General features: G+C 55.6%; 8 non-coding genes across 8 annotated transcripts; 5 read left to right on the top strand and 3 right to left on the bottom strand.

Annotated features, from left to right (window-relative positions):
- On the top strand, positions 1-82 carry TRNAS-UGA. Its single transcript has one exon. It is a non-coding gene; the product is annotated as a tRNA-Ser (tRNA).
- A 678-nt stretch (positions 83-760) lies between these two features.
- Positions 761-834, top strand: TRNAN-GUU. Its single transcript has one exon. It is a non-coding gene; the product is annotated as a tRNA-Asn (tRNA).
- A 772-nt stretch (positions 835-1,606) lies between these two features.
- TRNAM-CAU lies at positions 1,607-1,678 on the bottom strand. Its single transcript has one exon. It is a non-coding gene; the product is annotated as a tRNA-Met (tRNA).
- A 1,598-nt stretch (positions 1,679-3,276) lies between these two features.
- On the top strand, positions 3,277-3,350 carry TRNAN-GUU. Its single transcript has one exon. It is a non-coding gene; the product is annotated as a tRNA-Asn (tRNA).
- Positions 3,351-5,788: 2,438 nt separating this feature from the next.
- TRNAN-GUU lies at positions 5,789-5,862 on the top strand. Its single transcript has one exon. It is a non-coding gene; the product is annotated as a tRNA-Asn (tRNA).
- Positions 5,863-10,791: 4,929 nt separating this feature from the next.
- Positions 10,792-10,865, top strand: TRNAN-GUU. The gene has a single exon. It is a non-coding gene; the product is annotated as a tRNA-Asn (tRNA).
- Positions 10,866-11,638: 773 nt separating this feature from the next.
- TRNAM-CAU lies at positions 11,639-11,710 on the bottom strand. The gene has a single exon. It is a non-coding gene; the product is annotated as a tRNA-Met (tRNA).
- Positions 11,711-19,115: 7,405 nt separating this feature from the next.
- On the bottom strand, positions 19,116-19,187 carry TRNAM-CAU. The gene has a single exon. It is a non-coding gene; the product is annotated as a tRNA-Met (tRNA).
- Positions 19,188-23,729: the final 4,542 nt, after the last annotated feature.

Below are 23,729 nucleotides of genomic sequence, written 5' to 3'. Positions count from 1 at the left end.
GCTGTGATGGCCGAGTGGTTAAGGCGTTGGAGTTGAAATCCAATAGGGTTCCCCTGCTCAGGTTCAAATCCTGCTCACAGCGAGGCTGGAGTTTTAGCCAGTCCCTCACCCGGGCAATACCTCTGTCCAACCCCCTGAGACACTCTCAATTCTCTCCCCACCCCGGAATAAATCCTGTTCTGCTCCTTTCATAGAGATCCCTGGGACACCCCCTCACACTGTGTCCCTTGCAGGTGCTGCTGATGTCCTTTCTGCTGTCCCTGGTGTGGAAAGACAGAGGCAGAGGCGGTTTTGAATCTCTTCAAATTGTTGTGAGTGCTGCAGTTGCTCACCCTAAGCTTATGCCGTTAGATCTTAGATCTCTTTCACGGTGTATTTTGGTCCTGAGAGCTAAAAGGTGTGTTGTTAGGGAGTGAGGTAGCAGACGTTAGTTGCAGAGGTGGTGCATGTGCCACAGAAGTCGTGTTGATCCCCCCCGCCCCTGCTCCTGTCCAAGAGTCCAGTATTTGCATAAACCCACCCACTCACCTGTGACTAACAATCTCGCTCTGCTAACTCTTCCAGCAAAACAGACCAAAGAAAGTGTATGCGAGCGCTGTACCACAGCCCCGGTGCTCTTTTCGGTTCCTTCCCACAGAACTTTCCTTCCATAGCAATCCAGTTCCTTGCTTTTGCTTGGCTAACCACTGTAGGCATGTGCTATACCGTACCCTGAGCTGATTCCCGGCTTTTGTGCTCAATACAGCCTTGCCCCCTCCATGTCTCTGTGGCGCAATGGGTCAGCGCGTTCGGCTGTTAACCGAAAGGATGGTGGTTCGAGCCCACCCAGGGACGGCGCTAAGCCCCTGCTACTGCCTTGCTTTCCCGAGGCCTGTATGGGGAGCCTCAAAGGTCCCATTTTGCTACCTCTTGGCCTCAGAGCTTTCAGCTGGTGGTCCAAAGAGCAGGCTGGATGCCATTCAGAAACCCATCTGCCAGCAGCCGTGCCGGAGGCTCAGGCTTAATCCTCAAAGCCGAGCACAAAAACTTTCAGCCGGGAACATTTCGCTCCCTTCCCGCCTCCGCCCAAGCGGCAAGGGAGAAGCGGAGGAGACAGGCCGGCTCAAAGACACCTCCCTCCCACTTCCCTGTACGCTGTGCAAAGCTCTTGGCCTGCCTCATGCCTCATCAGGAAAGCACGGCCATGCGGCCCAAGCCTGAGTCACGTCCGCGGCCTGGCCCACCCCGCCCCGGCTGACGGCGCGCAGAGCCACGCGAGTCAATGGCAGGTCGAGTCGGGAGCCTCGGCTCTTTCCCCTGACAGCCACACACACAGCGCTGCCTAGCGCCCCCAGAGCCTCCCTCGTGTTCTCCCGCAGCAGCCGCCTGCCGGTGTGGGTGGGAAAAGGGGACCAGGAAGCACTGCAGCCTCATTCCGGGACAGGAGGCCCTCGCCACGCCCAGGCCTGCCTCTTGCCTTCAGCCCAGGCAGCCAGAGGTGCCAGGGAGCTCCTGGCAGGCCGCCGCTTCGCCTCAGCCACCTCTTGCCTCATGGCCTAGGCTCTTGGGGCTCTGCTGGTCACCGGCTCGCTTGAAGGCCCAGAGGGAAAAGAAACAAGCGCACGCGTAGCAGAGGATGGTTTCGATCCATCGACCTCTGGGTTATGGGCCCAGCACGCTCCCGCTGCGCCACTCTGCTGCTTCTTCACACTCTCCCCCTGTCACCTAGCTGCCACTATCCGGATTAGTGCCTTACATGCCCTCGCTCTGGCAGGCAGATGCGCTGGCTGCTAGGCAGCTGCCCTGGTCACAGGATTTTACAGCTAGCTTCTACAGGGTAAAAAGGATCTATTTGGGGTTTGGACCCCATTGGGAGCTGGGTAGCTGAGTGCCAGAGACGGGAGCACTTCTTAAACTGTTTTCAGTTACGCTTGTGGGGGACGAGGGTCAGCCTTGGATCCGTGTCTGCAGCAGGCAAGCACCTCTGGCTCAATCGCCCCCCGCCGTATTAGCAGACTAAAACGCGGAGCGAACGCACACGCCTTGCAAAGGAAGAGGAGCCGGGATCTCGAACAAAAGTCAGCATTTTATTAAGATGAGGTTCAAAGAAAAAAAAAGTGTACGGTACAGAGTTTTGGCGTAGAAGTTTCTGGTGCTCAGGGAACAACGTACAGCTTACCCAAGGGGTGCAAAGTTCGGTTTAAAATGGGGTGGCGTAAGGAATACATAATCTGCAATAGCCCTGAGGGGGGGTAAAAGGTTAACGTACAGACACTGAGTTAGGAGGGCATGTTGTCCATATGAGGGCTACGTTCGGGTGTGGAGTATAACGAGCGGTTACGACGATGAGGATGGATTGACCCGCGTTAGGTGAGTTTTAACGTTCGGTGTTTTGGAATCTTTGCCACAATCTAGTTGAAGCAGGGTCAGTATGAAGTCTACCCTGCCATCTGTTGGTGATCTGTCGTCAAGGCCTTTTGGGGCTGATGTCATTTGCATGGTTACACCCACCCCGGATTGCATGATGGGAGTGCTTGTCCAAACGGTCATTTCAGCTGCTGCGGGATCCCCAGTGTCTTTGTTATTGGGGCAGGAGTAATCCAGTGTATTTTCCTGTTGGTTTTGGATCAAGGACAGAGTAACTGTACCTGGCCTTTGAGGCCTGAGAGCGTCACCCTCGCCTGAAAAGTATTCACCATTAAGGGGTATGGGTTCCTAACGGCAGCGCGTGGAGGGAGGTAGAAATGGATGTTTGTTGGTCTCTCGCAGGTGCTGCTGATGTCCTTTCTGCTGTCCCTGGTGTGGAAAGACAGAGGCAGAGGCGGTTTTGAATCTCTTCAAATTGTTGTGAGTGCTGCAGTTGCTCACCCTAAGCTTATGCCGTTAGATCTTAGATCTCTTTCACGGTGTATTTTGGTCCTGAGAGCTAAAAGGTGTGTTGTTAGGGAGTGAGGTAGCAGACGTTAGTTGCAGAGGTGGTGCATGTGCCACAGAAGTCGTGTTGATCCCCCCCCGCCCCTGCTCCTGTCCAAGTGTCCAGTATTTGCATAAACCCACCCACTCACCTGTGACTAACAATCTCGCTCTGCTAACTCTTCCAGCAAAACAGACCAAAGAAAGTGTATGCGAGCGCTGTACCACAGCCCCGGTGCTCTTTTCGGTTCCTTCCCACAGAACTTTCCTTCCATAGCAATCCAGTTCCTTGCTTTTGCTTGGCTAACCACTGTAGGCATGTGCTATACCGTACCCTGAGCTGATTCCCGGCTTTTGGGCTCAATACAGCCTTGCCCCCTTCATGTCTCTGTGGCGCAATGGGTCAGCGCGTTCGGCTGTTAACCGAAAGGATGGTGGTTCGAGCCCACCCAGGGACGGCGCTAAGCCCCTGCTGCTGCCTTGCTTTCCCGAGGCCTGTATGGGGAGCCTCAAAGGTCCCATTTTGCTACCTCTTGGCCTCAGAGCTTTCAGCTGGTGGTCCAAAGAGCAGGCTGGATGCCATTCAGAAACCCATCTGCCAGCAGCCGTGCCGGAGGCTCAGGCTTAATCCTCAAAGCCGAGCACAAAAACTTTCAGCCGGGAACATTTCGCTCCCTTCCCGCCTCCGCCCAAGCGGCAAGGGAGAAGCGGAGGAGACAGGCCGGCTCAAAGACACCTCCCTCCCACTTCCCTGTACGCTGTGCAAAGCTCTTGGCCTGCCTCATGCCTCATCAGGAAAGCACGGCCATGCGGCCCAAGCCTGAGTCACGTCCGCGGCCTGGCCCACCCCGCCCGGCTGACGGCGCGCGCAGAGCCACGCGAGTCAATGGCAGGTCGAGTCGGGAGCCTCGGCTCTTTCCCCTGACAGCCACACACACAGCGCTGCCTAGCGCCCCCAGAGCCTCCCTCGTGTTCTCCCGCAGCAGCCGCCTGCCGGTGTGGGTGGGAAAAGGGGACCAGGACGCACTGCAGCCTCATTCCGGGACAGGCGGCCCTCGCCATGCCCAGGCCTGCCTCTTGCCTTCAGCCCAGGCAGCCAGAGGTGCCAGGGAGCTCCTGGCAGGCCGCCGCTTGCCTCAGCCACCTCTTGCCTCATGGCCTAGGCTCTTGGGGCTCTGCTGGTCACCGGCTCGCTTGAAGGCCCAGAGGAAAAGAAACAAGCGCACGCGTAGCAGAGGATGGTTTCGATCCATCGACCTCTGGGTTATGGGCCCAGCACGCTCGCTGCGCCACTCTGCTGCTTCTTCACACTCTCCCCCTGTCACCTAGCTGCCACTATCCGGATTAGTGCCTTACATGCCCTCGCTCTGGCAGGCAGATGCGCTGGCTGCTAGGCAGCTGCCCTGGTCACAGGATTTTACAGCTAGCTTCTACAGGGTAAAAAGGATCTATTTGGGGTTTGGACCCCATTGGGAGCTGGGTAGCTGAGTGCCAGAGACGGGAGCACTTCTTAAACTGTTTTCAGTTACGCTTGTGGGGGACGAGGGTCAGCCTTGGATCCGTGTCTGCAGCAGGCAAGCACCTCTGGCTCAATCGCCCCCCGCCGTATTAGCAGACTAAAACGCGGAGCGAACGCACACGCCTTGCAAAGGAAGAGGAGCCGGGATCTCGAACAAAAGTCAGCATTTTATTAAGATGAGGTTCAAAGAAAAAAAAAGTGTACGGTACAGAGTTTTGGCGTAGAAGTTTCTGGTGCTCAGGGAACAACGTACAGCTTACCCAAGGGGTGCAAAGTTCGGTTTAAAATGGGGTGGCGTAAGGAATACATAATCTGCAATAGCCCTGAGGGGGGGTAAAAGGTTAACGTACAGACACTGAGTTAGGAGGGCATGTTGTCCATATGAGGGCTACGTTCGGGTGTGGAGTATAACGAGCGGTTACGACGATGAGGATGGATTGACCCGCGTTAGGTGAGTTTTAACGTTCGGTGTTTTGGAATCTTTGCCACAATCTAGTTGAAGCAGGGTCAGTATGAAGTCTACCCTGCCATCTGTTGGTGATCTGTCGTCAAGGCCTTTTGGGGCTGATGTCATTTGCATGGTTACACCCACCCCGGATTGCATGATGGGAGTGCTTGTCCAAACGGTCATTTCAGCTGCTGCGGGATCCCCAGTGTCTTTGTTATTGGGGCAGGAGTAATCCAGTGTATTTTCCTGTTGGTTTTGGATCAAGGACAGAGTAACTGTACCTGGCCTTTGAGGCCTGAGAGCGTCACCCTCGCCTGAAAAGTACTCACCATTAAGGGGTATGGGTTCCTAACAGCAGCGCGTGGAGGGAGGTAGAAATGGATGTTTGTTGGTCTCTTGCAGGTGCTGCTGATGTCCTTTCTGCTGTCCCTGGTGTGGAAAGACAGAGGCAGAGGCGGTTTTGAATCTCTTCAAATTGTTGTGAGTGCTGCAGTTGCTCACCCTAAGCTTATGCCGTTAGATCTTAGATCTCTTTCACGGTGTATTTTGGTCCTGAGAGCTAAAAGGTGTGTTGTTATGGAGTGAGGTAGCAGACGTTAGTTGCAGAGGTGGTGCATGTGCCACAGAAGTCGTGTTGATCCCCCCCGCCCCTGCTCCTGTCCAAGAGTCCAGTATTTGCATAAACCCACCCACTCACCTGTGACTAACAATCTCGCTCTGCTAACTCTTCCAGCAAAACAGACCAAAGAAAGTGTATGCGAGCGCTGTACCACAGCCCCGGTGCTCTTTTCGGTTCCTTCCCACAGAACTTTCCTTCCATAGCAATCCAGTTCCTTGCTTTTGCTTGGCTAACCACTGTAGGCATGTGCTATACCGTACCCTGAGCTGATTCCCGGCTTTTGTGCTCAATACAGCCTTGCCCCCTCCATGTCTCTGTGGCGCAATGGGTCAGCGCGTTCGGCTGTTAACCGAAAGGATGGTGGTTCGAGCCCACCCAGGGACGGCGCTAAGCCCCTGCTACTGCCTTGCTTTCCCGAGGCCTGTATGGGGAGCCTCAAAGGTCCCATTTTGCTACCTCTTGGCCTCAGAGCTTTCAGCTGGTGGTCCAAAGAGCAGGCTGGATGCCATTCAGAAACCCATCTGCCAGCAGCCGTGCCGAGGCTCAGGCTTAATCCTCAAAGCCGAGCACAAAAACTTTCAGCCGGGAACATTTCGCTCCTTCCCGCCTCCGCCCAAGCGGCAAGGGAGAAGCGGAGGAGACAGGCCGGCTCAAAGACACCTCCTCCCACTTCCCTGTACGCTGTGCAAAGCTCTTGGCCTGCCTCATGCCTCATCAGGAAAGCACGGCCATGCGGCCCAAGCCTGAGTCACGTCCGCGGCCTGGCCCACCCCGCCCCGGCTGACGGCGCGCAGAGCCACGCGAGTCAATGGCAGGTCGAGTCGGGAGCCTCGGCTCTTTCCCCTGACAGCCACACACACAGCGCTGCCTAGCGCCCCAGAGCCTCCTCGTGTTCTCCCGCAGCAGCCGCCTGCCGGTGTGGGTGGGAAAAGGGGACCAGGAAGCACTGCAGCCTCATTCCGGGACAGGAGGCCCTCGCCACGCCCAGGCCTGCCTCTTGCCTTCAGCCCAGGCAGCCAGAGGTGCCAGGGAGCTCCTGGCAGGCCGCCGCTTTGCCTCAGCCACCTCTTGCCTCATGGCCTAGGCTCTTGGGGCTCTGCTGGTCACCGGCTCGCTTGAAGGCCCAGAGGAAAAGAAACAAGCGCACAGAGCGGAGGATGGTTTCGATCCATCGACCTCTGGGTTATGGGCCCAGCACGCTCCCGCTGCGCCACTCTGCTGCTTCTTCACACTCTCCCCCTGTCACCTAGCTGCCACTATCCGGATTAGTGCCTTACATGCCCTCGCTCTGGCAGGCAGATGCGCTGGCTGCTAGGCAGCTGCCCTGGTCACAGGATTTTACAGCTAGCTTCTACAGGGTAAAAAGGATCTATTTGGGGTTTGGACCCCATTGGGAGCTGGGTAGCTGAGTGCCAGAGACGGGAGCACTTCTTAAACTGTTTTCAGTTACGCTTGTGGGGGACGAGGGTCAGCCTTGGATCCGTGTCTGCAGCAGGCAAGCACCTCTGGCTCAATCGCCCCCCGCCGTATTAGCAGACTAAAACGCGGAGCGAACGCACACGCCTTGCAAAGGAAGAGGAGCCGGGATCTCGAACAAAAGTCAGCATTTTATTAAGATGAGGTTCAAAGAAAAAAAAGTGTACGGTACAGAGTTTTGGCGTAGAAGTTTCTGGTGCTCAGGGAACAACGTACAGCTTACCCAAGGGTGCAAAGTTCGGTTTAAAATGGGGTGGCGTAAGGAATACATAATCTGCAATAGCCCTGAGGGGGGGTAAAAGGTTAACGTACAGACACTGAGTTAGGAGGGCATGTTGTCCATATGAGGGCTACGTTCGGGTGTGGAGTATAACGAGCGGTTACGACGATGAGGATGGATTGACCCGCGTTAGGTGAGTTTTAACGTTCGGTGTTTTGGAATCTTTGCCACAATCTAGTTGAAGCAGGGTCAGTATGAAGTCTACCCTGCCATCTGTTGGTGATCTGTCGTCAAGGCCTTTTGGGGCTGATGTCATTTGCATGGTTACACCCACCCCGGATTGCATGATGGGAGTGCTTGTCCAAACGGTCATTTCAGCTGCCGGGATCCCCAGTGTCTTTGTTATTGGGGCAGGAGTAATCCAGTGTATTTTCCTGTTGGTTTTGGATCAAGGACAGAGTAACTGTACCTGGCCTTTGAGGCCTGAGAGCGTCACCTCGCCTGAAAAGTACTCACCATTAAGGGGTATGGGTTCCTAACGGCAGCGCGTAGAGGGAGGTAGAAATGGATGTTTGTTGGTCTCTTGCAGGTGCTGCTGATGTCCTTTCTGCTGTCCCTGGTGTGGAAAGACAGAGGCAGAGGCGGTTTTGAATCTCTTCAAATTGTTGTGAGTGCTGCAGTTGCTCACCCTAAGCTTATGCCGTTAGATCTTAGATCTCTTTCACGGTGTATTTTGGTCCTGAGAGCTAAAAGGTGTGTTGTTAGGAGTGAGGTAGCAGACGTTAGTTGCAGAGGTGGTGCATGTGCCACAGAAGTCGTGTTGATCCCCCCCGCCCCTGCTCCTGTCCAAGAGTCCAGTATTTGCATAAACCCACCCACTCACCTGTGACTAACAATCTCGCTCTGCTAACTCTTCCAGCAAAACAGACCAAAGAAAGTGTATGCGAGCGCTGTACCACAGCCCCGGTGCTCTTTCGGTTCCTTCCCACAGAACTTTCCTTCCATAGCAATCCAGTTCCTTGCTTTTGCTTGGCTAACCACTGTAGGCATGTGCTATACCGTACCCTGAGCTGATTCCCGGCTTTGTGCTCAATACAGCCTTGCCCCTCCATGTCTCTGTGGTGCAATGGGTCAGCGCGTTCGGCTGTTAACCGAAAGGATGGTGGTTCGAGCCCACCCAGGACGGCGCTAAGCCCCTGCTACTGCCTTGCTTTCCCGAGGCCTGTATGGGGAGCCTCAAAGGTCCCATTTTGCTACCTCTTGGCCTCAGAGCTTTCAGCTGGTGGTCCAAAGAGCAGGCTGGATGCCATTCAGAAACCCATCTGCCAGCAGCCGTGCCGGAGGCTCAGGCTTAATCCTCAAAGCCGAGCACAAAAACTTTCAGCCGGGAACATTTCGCTCCCTTCCCGCCTCCGCCCAAGCGGCAAGGGAGAAGCGGAGGAGACAGGCCGGCTCAAAGACACCTCCCTCCCACTTCCCTGTACGCTGTGCAAAGCTCTTGGCCTGCCTCATGCCTCATCAGGAAAGCACGCCATGCGGCCCAAGCCTGAGTCACGTCCGCGGCCTGGCCCACCCCGCCCGGCTGACGGGCGCCGCAGAGCCACGCGAGTCAATGGCAGGTCGAGTCGGGAGCCTCGGCTCTTTCCCCTGACAGCCACACACACAGCGCTGCCTAGCGCCCCAGAGCCTCCTCGTGTTCTCCCGCAGCAACCGCCTGCCGGTGTGGGTGGGAAAAGGGGACCAGGAAGCACTGCAGCCTCAGTCCGGGACAGGAGGCCCTCGCCACGCCCAGGCCTGCCTCTTGCCTTCAGCCCAGGCAGCCAGAGGTGCCAGGAGCTCCTGGCAGGCCGCCGCTTTGCCTCAGCCACCTCTTGCCTCATGGCCTAGGCTCTTGGGGCTCTGCTGGTCACCGGCTCGCTTGAAGGCCCAGAGGAAAAGAAACAAGCGCACGCGTAGCAGAGGATGGTTTCGATCCATCGACCTCTGGGTTATGGGCCCAGCACGCCTCGCTGCGCCACTCTGCTGCTTCTTCACACTCTCCCCTGTCACCTAGCTGCCACTATCCGGATTAGTGCCTTACATGCCCTCGCTCTGGCAGGCAGATGCGCTGGCTGCCAGGCAGCTGCCCTGGTCACAGGATTTTACAGCTAGCTTCTACAGGGTAAAAGGATCTATTTGGGGTTTGGACCCCATTGGGAGCTGGGTAGCTGAGTGCCAGAGACGGAGCACTTCTTAAACTGTTTTCAGTTATGCTTGTGGGGACGAGGGTCAGCCTTGGATCCGTGTCTGCAGCAGGCAAGCACCTCTGGCTCAATCGCCCCCCGCCGTATTAGCAGACTAAAACGCGGAGCGAACGCACACGCCTTGCAAAGGAAGAGGAGCGGGATCTCGAACAAAAGTCAGCATTTTATTAAGATGAGGTTCAAAGAAAAAAATGTGTACGGTACAGAGTTTTGGCGTAGAAGTTTCTGGTGCTCAGGGAACAACGTACAGCTTACCCAAGGGGTGCAAAGTTCGGTTTAAAATGGGGTGGCGTAAGGAATACATAATCTGCAATAGCCCTGAAGGGGGGGTAAAAGGTTAACGTACAGACACTGAGTTAGGAGGGCATGTTGTCCATATGAGGGCTACGTTCGGGTGTGGAGTATAACGAGCGGTTACGACGATGAGGATGGATTGACCCGCGTTAGGTGAGTTTTAACGTTCGGTGTTTTGGAATCTTTGCCACAATCTAGTTGAAGCAGGGTCAGTATGAAGTCTACCCTGCCATCTGTTGGTGATCTGTCGTCAAGGCCTTTTGGGGCTGATGTCATTTGCATGGTTACACCCACCCCGGATTGCATGATGGGAGTGCTTGTCCAAACGGTCATTTCAGCTGCTGCGGGATCCCCAGTGTCTTTGTTATTGGGGCAGGAGTAATCCAGTGTATTTTCCTGTTGGTTTTGGATCAAGGACAGAGTAACTGTACCTGGCCTTTGAGGCCTGAGAGCGTCACCCTCGCCTGAAAAGTACTCACCATTAAGGGGTATGGGTTCCTAACGGCAGCGGGTGGAGGGAGGTAGAAATGGATGTTTGTTGGTCTCTTGCAGGTGCTGCTGATGTCCTTTCTGCTGTCCCTGGTGTGGAAAGACAGAGGCAGAGGCGGTTTTGAATCTCTTCAAATTGTTGTGAGTGCTGCAGTTGCTCACCCTAAGCTTATGCCGTTAGATCTTAGATCTCTTTCACGGTGTATTTTGGTCCTGAGAGCTAAAAGGTGTGTTGTTAGGGAGTGAGGTAGCAGACGTTAGTTGCAGAGGTGGTGCATGTGCCACAGAAGTCGTGTTGATCCCCCCCCGCCCCTGCTCCTGTCCAAGTGTCCAGTATTTGCATAAACCCACCCACTCACCTGTGACTAACAATCTCGCTCTGCTAACTCTTCCAGCAAAACAGACCAAAGAAAGTGTATGCGAGCGCTGTACCACAGCCCCGGTGCTCTTTTCGGTTCCTTCCCACAGAACTTTCCTTCCATAGCAATCCAGTTCCTTGCTTTTGCTTGGCTAACCACTGTAGGCATGTGCTATACCATACCCTGAGCTGATTCCCGGCTTTTGTGCTCAATACAGCCTTGCCCCCTCCATGTCTCTGTGGCGCAATGGGTCAGCACATTCGGCTGTTAACCGAAAGGGTGGTGGTTCGAGCCCACCCAGGGACGGCGCTAAGCCCCTGCTACTGCCTTGCTTTCCCGAGGCCTGTATGGGGAGCCTCAAAGGTCCCATTTTGCTACCTCTTGGCCTCAGAGCTTTCAGCTGGTGGTCCAAAGAGCAGGCTGGATGCCATTCAGAAACCCATCTGCCAGCAGCCGTGCCGGAGGCTCAGGCTTAATCCTCAAAGCCGAGCACAAAAACTTTCAGCCGGGAACATTTCGCTCCCTTCCCGCCTCCGCCCAAGCGGCAAGGGAGAAGCGGAGGAGACAGGCCGGCTCAAAGACACCTCCCTCCCACTTCCCTGTACGCTGTGCAAAGCTCTTGGCCTGCCTCATGCCTCATCAGGAAAGCACGGCCATGCGGCCCAAGCCTGAGTCACGTCCGCGGCCTGGCCCACCCCGCCCCGGCTGACGGCGCGCAGAGCCACGCGAGTCAATGGCAGGTCGAGTCGGGAGCCTCGGCTCTTTCCCCTGACAGCCACACACACAGCGCTGCCTAGCGCCCCCAGAGCCTCCCTCGTGTTCTCCCGCAGCAGCCGCCTGCCGGTGTGGGTGGGAAAAGGGGACCAGGAAGCACTGCAGCCTCATTCCGGGACAGGAGGCCCTCGCCACGCCCAGGCCTGCCTCTTGCCTTCAGCCCAGGCAGCCAGAGGTGCCAGGGAGCTCCCTGGCAGGCCGCCGCTTTGCCTCAGCCACCTCTTGCCTCATGGCCTAGGCTCTTGGGGCTCTGCTGGTCACCGGCTCGCTTGAAGGCCCAGAGGGAAAAGAAACAAGCTTACGCGTAGCAGAGGATGGTTTCGATCCATCGACCTCTGGGTTATGGGCCCAGCACGCTCCCGCTGCGCCACTCTGCTGCTTCTTCACACTCTCCCTGTCACCTAGCTGCCACTATCCGGATTAGTGCCTTACATGCCCTCGCTCTGGCAGGCAGATGCGCTGGCTGCCAGGCAGCTGCCCTGGTCACAGGATTTTACAGCTAGCTTCTACAGGGTAAAAAGGATCTATTTGGGGTTTGGACCCCATTGGGAGCTGGGTAGCTGAGTGCCAGAGACGGGAGCACTTCTTAAACTGTTTTCAGTTACGCTTGTGGGGGACGAGGGTCAGCCTTGGATCCGTGTCTGCAGCAGGCAAGCACCTCTGGCTCAATCGCCCGCCGTATTAGCAGACTAAAACGCGGAGCGAACGCACACGCCTTGCAAAGGAAGAGGAGCCGATCTCGAACAAAAGTCAGCATTTTATTAAGATGAGGTTCAAAGAAAAAAAGTGTACGGTACAGAGTTTTGGCGTAGAAGTTTCTGGTGCTCAGGGAACAACGTACAGCTTACCCAAGGGGTGCAAAGTTCGGTTTAAAATGGGGTGGCGTAAGGAATACATAATCTGCAATAGCCCTGAGGGGGGGTAAAGGTTAACGTACAGACACTGAGTTAGGAGGGCATGTTGTCCATATGAGGGCTACGTTCGGGTGTGGAGTATAACGAGCGGTTACGACGATGAGGATGGATTGACCCGCGTTAGGTGAGTTTTAACGTTCGGTGTTTTGGAATCTTTGCCACAATCTAGTTGAAGCAGGGTCAGTATGAAGTCTACCCTGCCATCTGTTGGTGATCTGTCGTCAAGGCCTTTTGGGGCTGATGTCATTTGCATGGTTACACCCACCCCGGATTGCATGATGGGAGTGCTTGTCCAAACGGTCATTTCAGCTGCTGCGGGATCCCCAGTGTCTTTGTTATTGGGGCAGGAGTAATCCAGTGTATTTTCCTGTTGGTTTTGGATCAAGGACAGAGTAACTGTACCTGGCCTTTGAGGCCTGAGAGCGTCACCCTCGCCTGAAAAGTACTCACCATTAAGGGGTATGGGTTCCTAACGGCAGTGCGTGGAGGGAGGTAGAAATGGATGTTTGTTGGTCTCTCGCAGGTGCTGCTGATGTCCTTTCTGCTGTCCCTGGTGTGGAAAGACAGAGGCAGAGGCGGTTTTGAATCTCTTCAAATTGTTGTGAGTGCTGCAGTTGCTCACCCTAAGCTTATGCCGTTAGATCTTAGATCTCTTTCACGGTGTATTTTGGTCCTGAGAGCTAAAAGGTGTGTTGTTAGGGAGTGAGGTAGCAGACGTTAGTTGCAGAGGTGGTGCATGTGCCACAGAAGTCGTGTTGATCCCCCCCGCCCCTGCTCCTGTCCAAGAGTCCAGTATTTGCATAAACCCACCCACTCACCTGTGACTAACAATCTCGCTCTGCTAACTCTTCCAGCAAAACAGACCAAAGAAAGTGTATGCGAGCGCTGTACCACAGCCCCGGTGCTCTTTTCGGTTCCTTCCCACAGAACTTTCCTTCCATAGCAATCCAGTTCCTTGCTTTTGCTTGGCTAACCACTGTAGGCATGTGCTATACCGTACCCTGAGCTGATTCCCGGCTTTTGTGCTCAATACAGCCTTGCCCCTCCATGTCTCTGTGGCGCAATGGGTCAGCGCTCGGCTGTTAACCGAAAGGATGGTGGTTCGAGCCCACCCAGGACGGCGCTAAGCCCCTGCTACTGCCTTGCTTTCCCGAGGCCTGTATGGGGAGCCTCAAAGGTCCCATTTTGCTACCTCTTGGCCTCAGAGCTTTCAGCTGGTGGTCCAAAGAGCAGGCTGGATGCCATTCAGAAACCCATCTGCCAGCAGCCGTGCCGGAGGCTCAGGCTTAATCCTCAAAGCCGAGCACAAAAACTTTCAGCCGGGAACATTTCGCTCCCTTCCCGCCTCCGCCCAAGCGGCAAGGGAGAAGCGGAGGAGACAGGCCGGCTCAAAGACACCTCCCTCCCACTTCCCTGTACGCTGTGCAAAGCTCTTGGCCTGCCTCATGCCTCATCAGGAAAGCACGGCCATGCGGCCCAAGCCTGAGTCACGTCCGCGCCTGGCCCACCCCGCCCGGCTGACGGCGCGCAGAGCCACGCGAGTCAATGGCAGGTCGAGTCGGGAGCCTCGGCTCTTTCCCTGACAGCCACACACACAGCGCTGCCTAGCGCCCCCAGAGCCTCCCTCGTGTTCTCCCGCAGCAGCCGCCTGCCGGTGTGGGTGGGAAAAGGGGACCAGGAAGCACTGCAGCCTCATTCCGGGACAGGAGGCCCTCGCCACGCCCAGGCCTGCCTCTTGCCTTCAGCCCAGGCAGCCAGAGGTGCCAGGGAGCTCCTGGCAGGCCGCCGCTTGCCTCAGCCACCTCTTGCCTCATGGCCTAGGCTCTTGGGGCTCTGCTGGTCACCGGCTCGCTTGAAGGCCCAGAGGGAAAAGAAACAAGCGCACGCGTAGCAGAGGATGGTTTCGATCCATCGACCTCTGGGTTATGGGCCCAGCACGCCCCGCTGCGCCACTCTGCTGCTTCTTCACACTCTCCCCTGTCACCTAGCTGCCACTATCCGGATTAGTGCCTTACATGCCCTCGCTCTGGCAGGCAGATGCGCTGGCTGCCAGGCAGCTGCCCTGGTCACAGGATTTTACAGCTAGCTTCTACAGGGTAAAAGGATCTATTTGGGGTTTGGACCCCATTGGGAGCTGGGTAGCTGAGTGCCAGAGACGGGAGCACTTCTTAAACTGTTTTCAGTTACGCTTGTGGGGACGAGGGTCAGCCTTGATCCGTGTCTGCAGCAGGCAAGCACCTCTGGCTCAATCGCCCGCCGTATTAGCAGACTAAAACGCTGGAGCGAACGCACACGCCTTGCAAAGGAAGAGGAGCCGATCTCGAACAAAAGTCAGCATTTTATTAAGATGAGGTTCAAAGAAAAAAAGTGTACGGTACAGAGTTTTGGCGTAGAAGTTTCTGGTGCTCAGGGAACAACGTACAGCTTACCCAAGGGGTGCAAAGTTCGGTTTAAAATGGGGTGGCGTAAGGAATACATAATCTGCAATAGCCCTGAGGGGGGGTAAAAGGTTAACGTACAGACACTGAGTTAGGAGGGCATGTTGTCCATATGAGGGCTACGTTCGGGTGTGGAGTATAACGAGCGGTTACGACGATGAGGATGGATTGACCCGCGTTAGGTGAGTTTTAACGTTCGTGTTTTGGAATCTTTGCCACAATCTAGTTGAAGCAGGGTCAGTATGAAGTCTACCCTGCCATCTGTTGGTGATCTGTCGTCAAGGCCTTTGGGGCTGATGTCATTTGCATGGTTACACCCACCCCGGATTGCATGATGGGAGTGCTTGTCCAAACGGTCATTTCAGCTGCTGCGGGATCCCCAGTGTCTTTGTTATTGGGGCAGGAGTAATCCAGTGTATTTTCCTGTTGGTTTTGGATCAAGGACAGAGTAACTGTACCTGGCCTTTGAGGCCTGAGAGCGTCACCTCGCCTGAAAAGTACTCACCATTAAGGGGTATGGGTTCCTAACGGCAGCGCGTGGAGGGAGGTAGAAATGGATGTTTGTTGGTCTCTCGCAGGTGCTGCTGATGTCCTTTCTGCTGTCCCTGGTGTGGAAAGACAGAGGCAGAGGCGGTTTTGAATCTCTTCAAATTGTTGTGAGTGCTGCAGTTGCTCACCCTAAGCTTATGCCGTTAGATCTTAGATCTCTTTCACGGTGTATTTTGGTCCTGAGAGCTAAAAGGTGTGTTGTTAGGAGTGAGGTAGCAGACGTTAGTTGCAGAGGTGGTGCATGTGCCACAGAAGTCGTGTTGATCCCCCCCGCCCCTGCTCCTGTCCAAGAGTCCAGTATTTGCATAAACCCACCCACTCACCTGTGACTAACAATCTCGCTCTGCTAACTCTTCCAGCAAAACAGACCAAAGAAAGTGTATGCGAGCGCTGTACCACAGCCCCGGTGCTCTTTCGGTTCCTTCCCACAGAACTTTCCTTCCAGAGCAATCCAGTTCCTTGCTTGTGCTTGGCTAACCACTGTAGGCATGTGCTATACCGTACCCTGAGCTGATTCCTGGCTTTTGTGCTCAATACAGCCTTGCCCCCTCCATGTCTCTGTGGCGCAATGGGTCAGCGCTGCTCGGCTGTTAACCGAAAGGATGGTGGTTCGAGCCCACCCAGGACGGCGCTAAGCCCCTGCTACTGCCTTGCTTTCCCGAGGCCTGTATGGGGAGCCTCAAAGGTCCCATTTTGCTACCTCTTGGCCTCAGAGCTTTCAGCTGGTGGTCCAAAGAGCAGGCTGGATGCCATTCAGAAACCCATCTGCCAGCAGCCGTGCCGGAGGCTCAGGCTTAATCCTCAAAGCCGAGCACAAAACTTTCAGCCGGGAACCTTTCGCTCCCTTCCCGCCTCCGCCCAAGCGGCAAGGGAGAAGCGGAGGAGACAGGCCGGCTCAAAGACACCTCCCTCCCACTTCCCTGTACGCTGTGCAAAGCTCTTGGCCTGCCTCATGCCTCAGCAGGAAAGCACGGCCATGCGCCCAAGCCTGAGTCACGCCCGCGGCCTGGCCCACCCCGCCCGGCTGACGGCGCGCAGAGCCACGCGAGTCAATGGCAGGTCGAGTCGGGAGCCTCGGCTCTTTCCCTGACAGCCACACACACAGCGCTGCCTAGCGCCCCCAGAGCCTCCCTCGTGTTCTCCCGCAGCAGCCGCCTGCCGGTGTGGGTGGGAAAAGGGGACCAGGAAGCACTGCAGCCTCATTCCGGGACAGGAGGCCCTCGCCACGCCCAGGCCTGCCTCTTGCCTTCAGCCCAGGCAGCCAGAGGTGCCAGGAGCTCCTGGCAGGCCGCCGCTTGCCTCAGCCACCTCGTGCCGCATGGCCTAGGCTCTTGGGGCTCTGCTGGTCTCCGGCTCGCGTGAAGGCCCAGAGGGAAAAGAAACAAGCGCACGCGTAGCAGAGGAGGGTTTCGATCCATCGACCTCTGGGTTATGGGCCCAGCACGCCCCGCTGCGCCACTCTGCTGCTTCTTCACACTCTCCCCTGTCACCTAGCTGCCACTATCCGGATTAGTGCCTTACATGCCCTCGCTCTGGCAGGCAGATGCGCTGGCTGCCAGGCAGCTGCCCTGGTCACAGGATTTTACAGCTAGCTTCTACAGGGTAAAAGGATCTATTTGGGGTTTGGACCCCATTGGGAGCTGGGTAGCTGAGTGCCAGAGACGGGAGCACTTCTTAAACTGTTTTCAGTTACGCTTGTGGGGACGAGGGTCAGCCTTGGATCCGTGTCTGCAGCAGGCAAGCACCTCTGGCTCAATCGCCCCGCCGTATTAGCAGACTAAAACGCGGAGCGAACGCACACGCCTTGCAAAGGAAGAGGAGCCGATCTCGAACAAAAGTCAGCATTTTATTAAGATGAGGTTCAAAGAAAAAAAGTGTACGGTACAGAGTTTTGGCGAAGTTTCTGGTGCTCAGGAACAACGTACAGCTTACCCAAGGGGTGCAAAGTTCGGTTTAAAATGGGGTGGCGTAAGGAATACATAATCTGCAATAGCCCTGAGGGGGGGTAAAAGGTTAACGTACAGACACTGAGTTAGGAGGGCATGTTGTCCATATGAGGGCTACGTTCGGGTGTGGAGTATAACGAGCGGTTACGACGATGAGGATGGATTGACCCGCGTTAGGTGAGTTTTAACGTTCGGTGTTTTGGAATCTTTGCCACAATCTAGTTGAAGCAGGGTCAGTATGAAGTCTACCCTGCCATCTGTTGGTGATCTGTCGTCAAGGCCTTTTGGGGCTGATGTCATTTGCATGGTTACACCCACCCCGGATTGCATGATGGGAGTGCTTGTCCAAACGGTCATTTCAGCTGCTGCGGATCCCCAGTGTCTTTGTTATTGGGGCAGGAGTAATCCAGTGTATTTTCCTGTTGGTTTTGGATCAAGGACAGAGTAACTGTACCTGGCCTTTGAGGCCTGAGAGCGTCACCCTCGCCTGAAAAGTACTCACCATTAAGGGGTATGGGTTCCTAACGGCAGCGCGTGGAGGGAGGTAGAAATGGATGTTTGTTGGTCTCTTGCAGGTGCTGCTGATGTCCTTTCTGCTGTCCCTGGTGTGGAAAGACAGAGGCAGAGGCGGTTTTGAATCTCTTCAAATTGTTGTGAGTGCTGCAGTTGCTCACCCTAAGCTTATGCCGTTAGATCTTAGATCTCTTTCACGGTGTATTTTGGTCCTGAGAGCTAAAAGGTGTGTTGTTAGGAGTGAGGTAGCAGACGTTAGTTGCAGAGGTGGTGCATGTGCCACAGAAGTCGTGTTGATCCCCCCCGCCCCTGCTCCTGTCCAAGAGTCCAGTATTTGCATAAACCCACCCACTCACCTGTGACTAACAATCTCGCTCTGCTAACTCTTCCAGCAAAACAGACCAAAGAAAGTGTATGCGAGCGCTGTACCACAGCCCCGGTGCTCTTTTCGGTTCCTTCCCACAGAACTTTCCTTCCATAGCAATCCAGTTCCTTGCTTTTGCTTGGCTAACCACTGTAGGCATGTGCTATACCGTACCCTGAGCTGATTCCCGGATTTTGTGCTCAATACAGCCTTGCCCCTCCATGTCTCTGTGGCGCAATGGGTCAGCGCTCGGCTGTTAACCGAAAGGATGGTGGTTCGAGCCCACCCAGGACGGCGCTAAGCCCCTGCTACTGCCTTGCTTTCCTGAGGCCTGTATGGGGAGCCTCAAAGGTCCCATTTTGCTACCTCTTGGCCTCAGAGCTTTCAGCTGGTGGTCCAAAGAGCAGGCTGGATGCCATTCAGAAACCCATCTGCCAGCAGCCGTGCCGGAGGCTCAGGCTTAATCCTCAAAGCCGAGCACAAAACTTTCAGCCGGGAACATTTCGCTCCTTCCCGCCTCCGCCCAAGCGGCAAGGGAGAAGCGGAGGAGACAGGCCGGCTCAAAGACACCTCCTCCCACTTCCTGTACGCTGTGCAAAGCTCTTGGCCTGCCTCATGCCTCATCAGGAAAGCACGCCATGCGGCCCAAGCCTGAGTCACGTCCGCTGCCTGGCCCACCCCGCCCGGCTGACGGGCGCGCAGAGCCACGCGAGTCAATGGCAGGTCGAGTCGGGAGCCTCGGCTCTTTCCCTGACAGCCACACACACAGCGCTGCCTAGCGCCCCAGAGCCTCCTCGTGTTCTCCCCGCAGCAGCCGCCTGCCGGTGTGGGTGGGAAAAGGGGACCAGGAAGCACTGCAGCCTCATTCCGGGACAGGAGGCCCTCGCCACGCCCAGGCCTGCCTCTTGCCTTCAGCCCAGGCAGCCAGAGGTGCCAGGAGCTCCCTGGCAGGCCGCCGCTTTGCCTCAGCCACCTCTTGCCTCATGGCCTAGGCTCTTGGGGCTCTGCTGGTCACCGGCTCGCTTGAAGGCCCAGAGGAAAAGAAACAAGCGCACGCGTAGCAGAGGATGGTTTCGATCCATCGACCTCTGGGTTATGGGCCCAGCACGCTCCCGCTGCGCCACTCTGCTGCTTCTTCACACTCTCCCTGTCACCTAGCTGCCACTATCCGGATTAGTGCCTTACATGCCCTCGCTCTGGCAGGCAGATGCGCTGGCTGCCAGGCAGCTGCCCTGGTCACAGGATTTTACAGCTAGCTTCTACAGGGTAAAAGGATCTATTTGGGGTTTGGACCCCATTGGGAGCTGGGTAGCTGAGTGCCAGAGACGGGAGCACTTCTTAAACTGTTTTCAGTTACGCTTGTGGGGACGAGGGTCAGCCTTGGATCCGTGTCTGCAGCAGGCAAGCACCTCTGGCTCAATCGCCCCGCCGTATTAGCAGACTAAAACGCGGAGCGAACGCACACGCCTTGCAAAGGAAGAGGAGCCGATCTCGAACAAAAGTCAGCATTTTATTAAGATGAGGTTCAAAGAAAAAAAAAAGTGTACGGTACAGAGTTTTGGCGTAGAAGTTTCTGGTGCTCAGGGAACAACGTACAGCTTACCCAAGGGGTGCAAAGTTCGGTTTAAAATGGGGTGGCGTAAGGAATACATAATCTGCAATAGCCCTGAGGGGGGGTAAAAGGTTAACGTACAGACACTGAGTTAGGAGGGCATGTTGTCCATATGAGGGCTACGTTCGGGTGTGGAGTATAACGAGCGGTTACGACGATGAGGATGGATTGACCCGCGTTAGGTGAGTTTTAACGTTCGGTGTTTTGGAATCTTTGCCACAATCTAGTTGAAGCAGGGTCAGTATGAAGTCTACCCTGCCATCTGTTGGTGATCTGTCGTCAAGGCCTTTTGGGGCTGATGTCATTTGCATGGTTACACCCACCCCGGATTGCATGATGGGAGTGCTTGTCCAAACGGTCATTTCAGCTGCTGCGGATCCCCAGTGTCTTTGTTATTGGGGCAGGAGTAATCCAGTGTATTTTCCTGTTGGTTTTGGATCAAGGACAGAGTAACTGTACCTGGCCTTTGAGGCCTGAGAGCGTCACCCTCGCCTGAAAAGTACTCACCATTAAGGGGTATGGGTTCCTAACGGCAGCGGGTGGAGGGAGGTAGAAATGGATGTTTGTTGGTCTCTGCAGGTGCTGCTGATGTCCTTTCTGCTGTCCCTGGTGTGGAAAGACAGAGGCAGAGGCGGTTTTGAATCTCTTCAAATTGTTGTGAGTGCTGCAGTTGCTCACCCTAAGCTTATGCCGTTAGATCTTAGATCTCTTTCACGGTGTATTTTGGTCCTGAGAGCTAAGAGGTGTGTTGTTAGGAGTGAGGTAGCAGACGTTAGTTGCAGAGGTGGTGCATGTGCCACAGAAGTCGTGTTGATCCCCGCCCCTGCTCCTGTCCAAGAGTCCAGTATTTGCATAAACCCACCCACTCACCTGTGACTAACAATCTCGCTCTGCTAACTCTTCCAGCAAAACAGACCAAAGAAAGTGTATGCGAGCGCTGTACCACAGCCCCGGTGCTCTTTTCGGTTCCTTCCCACAGAACTTTCCTTCCATAGCAATCCAGTTCCTTGCTTTTGCTTGGCTAACCACTGTAGGCATGTGCTATACCGTACCCTGAGCTGATTCCCGGCTTTTGTGCTCAATACAGCCTTGCCCTCCATGTCTCTGTGGCGCAATGGGTCAGCTGCTCGGCTGTTAACCGAAAGGATGGTGGTTCGAGCCCACCCAGGGACGGCGCTAAGCCCCTGCTACTGCCTTGCTTTCCTGAGGCCTGTATGGGGAGCCTCAAAGGTCCCATTTTGCTACCTCTTGGCCTCAGAGCTTTCAGCTGGTGGTCCAAAGAGCAGGCTGGATGCCATTCAGAAACCCATCTGCCAGCAGCCGTGCCGGAGGCTCAGGCTTAATCCTCAAAGCCGAGCACAAAAACTTTCAGCCGAACATTTCGCCCTTCCCGCCTCCGCCTGCGGCAAGGGAGAAGCGGAGGAGACAGGCCGGCTCAAAGACACCTCCTCCCACTTCCCTGTACGCTGTGCAAAGCTCTGGCCTGCCTCATGCCTCATCAGGAAAGCACGGCCATGCGGCCCAAGCCTGAGTCACGCCCGCTGCCTGGCCCACCCCGCCCGGCTGACGGGCGCGCAGAGCCACGCGAGTCAATGGCAGGTCGAGTCGGGAGCCTCGGCTCTTTCCTGACAGCCACACACACAGCGCTGCCTAGCGCCCCAGAGCCTCCTCGTGTTCTCCCGCAGCAGCCGCCTGCCGGTGTGGGTGGGAAAAGGGGACCAGGAAGCACTGCAGCCTCATTCCGGGACAGGAGGCCCTCGCCACGCCCAGGCCTGCCTCTTGCCTTCAGCCCAGGCAGCCAGAGGTGCCAGGAGCTCCTGGCAGGCCGCCGCTTGCCTCAGCCACCTCTTGCCTCATGGCCTAGGCTCTGGGGCTCTGCTGGTCACCGGCTCGCTTGAAGGCCCAGAGGGAAAAGAAACAAGCGCACGCGTAGCAGAGGATGGTTTCGATCCATCGACCTCTGGGTTATGGGCCCAGCACGCCCCGCTGCGCCACTCTGCTGCTTCTTCACACTCTCCCCTGTCACCTAGCTGCCACTATCCGGATTAGTGCCTTACATGCCCTCGCTCTGGCAGGCAGATGCGCTGGCTGCCAGGCAGCTGCCCTGGTCACAGGATTTTACAGCTAGCTTCTACAGGGTAAAAGGATCTATTTGGGGTTTGGACCCCATTGGGAGCTGGGTAGCTGAGTGCCAGAGACGGGAGCACTTCTTAAACTGTTTTCAGTTACGCTTGTGGGGACGAGGGTCAGCCTTGGATCCGTGTCTGCAGCAGGCAAGCACCTCTGGCTCAATCGCCCCGCCGTATTAGCAGACTAAAACGCGGAGCGAACGCACACGCCTTGCAAAGGAAGAGGAGCCGGATCTCGAACAAAAGTCAGCATTTTATTAAGATGAGGTTCAAAGAAAAAAAAAGTGTACGGTACAGAGTTTTGGCGTAGAAGTTTCTGGTGCTCAGGGAACAACGTACAGCTTACCCAAGGGGTGCAAAGTTCGGTTTAAAATGGGGTGGCGTAAGGAATACATAATCTGCAATAGCCCTGAGGGGGGGTAAAAGGTTAACGTACAGACACTGAGTTAGGAGGGCATGTTGTCCATATGAGGGCTACGTTCGGGTGTGGAGTATAACGAGCGGTTACGACGATGAGGATGGATTGACCCGCGTTAGGTGAGTTTTAACGCTCGTGTTTTGGAATCTTTGCCACAATCTAGTTGAAGCAGGGTCAGTATGAAGTCTACCCTGCCATCTGTTGGTGATCTGTCGTCAAGGCCTTTTGGGGCTGATGTCATTTGCATGGTTACACCCACCCCGGATTGCATGATGGGAGTGCTTGTCCAAACGGTCATTTCAGCTGCTGCGGATCCCCAGTGTCTTTGTTATTGGGGCAGGAGTAATCCAGTGTATTTTCCTGTTGGTTTTGGATCAAGGACAGAGTAACTGTACCTGGCCTTTGAGGCCTGAGAGCGTCACCCTCGCCTGAAAAGTACTCACCATTAAGGGGTAGGGGTTCCTAACGGCAGCGCGTGGAGGGAGGTAGAAATGGATGTTTGTTGGTCTCTTGCAGGTGCTGCTGATGTCCTTTCTGCTGTCCCTGGTGTGGAAAGACAGAGGCAGAGGCGGTTTTGAATCTCTTCAAATTGTTGTGAGTGCTGCAGTTGCTCACCCTAAGCTTATGCCGTTAGATCTTAGATCTCTTTCACGGTGTATTTTGGTCCTGAGAGCTAAAAGGTGTGTTGTTAGGGAGTGAGGTAGCAGACGTTAGTTGCAGAGGTGGTGCATGTGCCACAGAAGTCGTGTTGATCCCCCCCGCCCCTGCTCCTGTCCAAGAGTCCAGTATTTGCATAAACCCACCCACTCACCTGTGACTAACAATCTCGCTCTGCTAACTCTTCCAGCAAAACAGACCAAAGAAAGTGTATGCGAGCGCTGTACCACAGCCCCGGTGCTCTTTTCGGTTCCTTCCCACAGAACTTTCCTTCCATAGCAATCCAGTTCCTTGCTTTTGCTTGGCTAACCACTGTAGGCATGTGCTATACCGTACCCTGAGCTGATTCCCGGCTTTGTGCTCAATACAGCCTTGCCCTCCATGTCTCTGTGGCGCAATGGGTCAGCGCTCGGCTGTTAACCGAAAGGATGGTGGTTCGAGCCCACCCAGGACGGCGCTAAGCCCCTGCTACTGCCTTGCTTTCCCGAGGCCTGTATGGGGAGCCTCAAAGGTCCCATTTTGCTACCTCTTGGCCTCAGAGCTTTCAGCTGGTGGTCCAAAGAGCAGGCTGGATGCCATTCAGAAACCCATCTGCCAGCAGCCGTGCCGGAGGCTCAGGCTTAATCCTCAAAGCCGAGCACAAAAACTTTCAGCCGGGAACATTTCGCCTCTTCCCGCCTCCGCCCAAGCGGCAAGGGAGAAGCGGAGGAGACAGGCCGGCTCAAAGACACCTCCTCCCACTTCCCTGTACGCTGTGCAAAGCTCTTGGCCTGCCTCATGCCTCATCAGGAAAGCACGGCCATGCGGCCCAAGCCTGAGTCACGCCCGCTGCCTGGCCCACCCCGCCCGGCTGACG

This window comes from Mauremys reevesii, linkage group 12, assembly GCF_016161935.1.
Source record: "Mauremys reevesii isolate NIE-2019 linkage group 12, ASM1616193v1, whole genome shotgun sequence".
In the NCBI taxonomy this organism is placed as follows: domain Eukaryota; kingdom Metazoa; phylum Chordata; order Testudines; family Geoemydidae; genus Mauremys; species Mauremys reevesii.
Note: the sequence above shows the minus strand (reverse complement) of the source record. Positions and strands in the feature narration are given on the sequence as shown.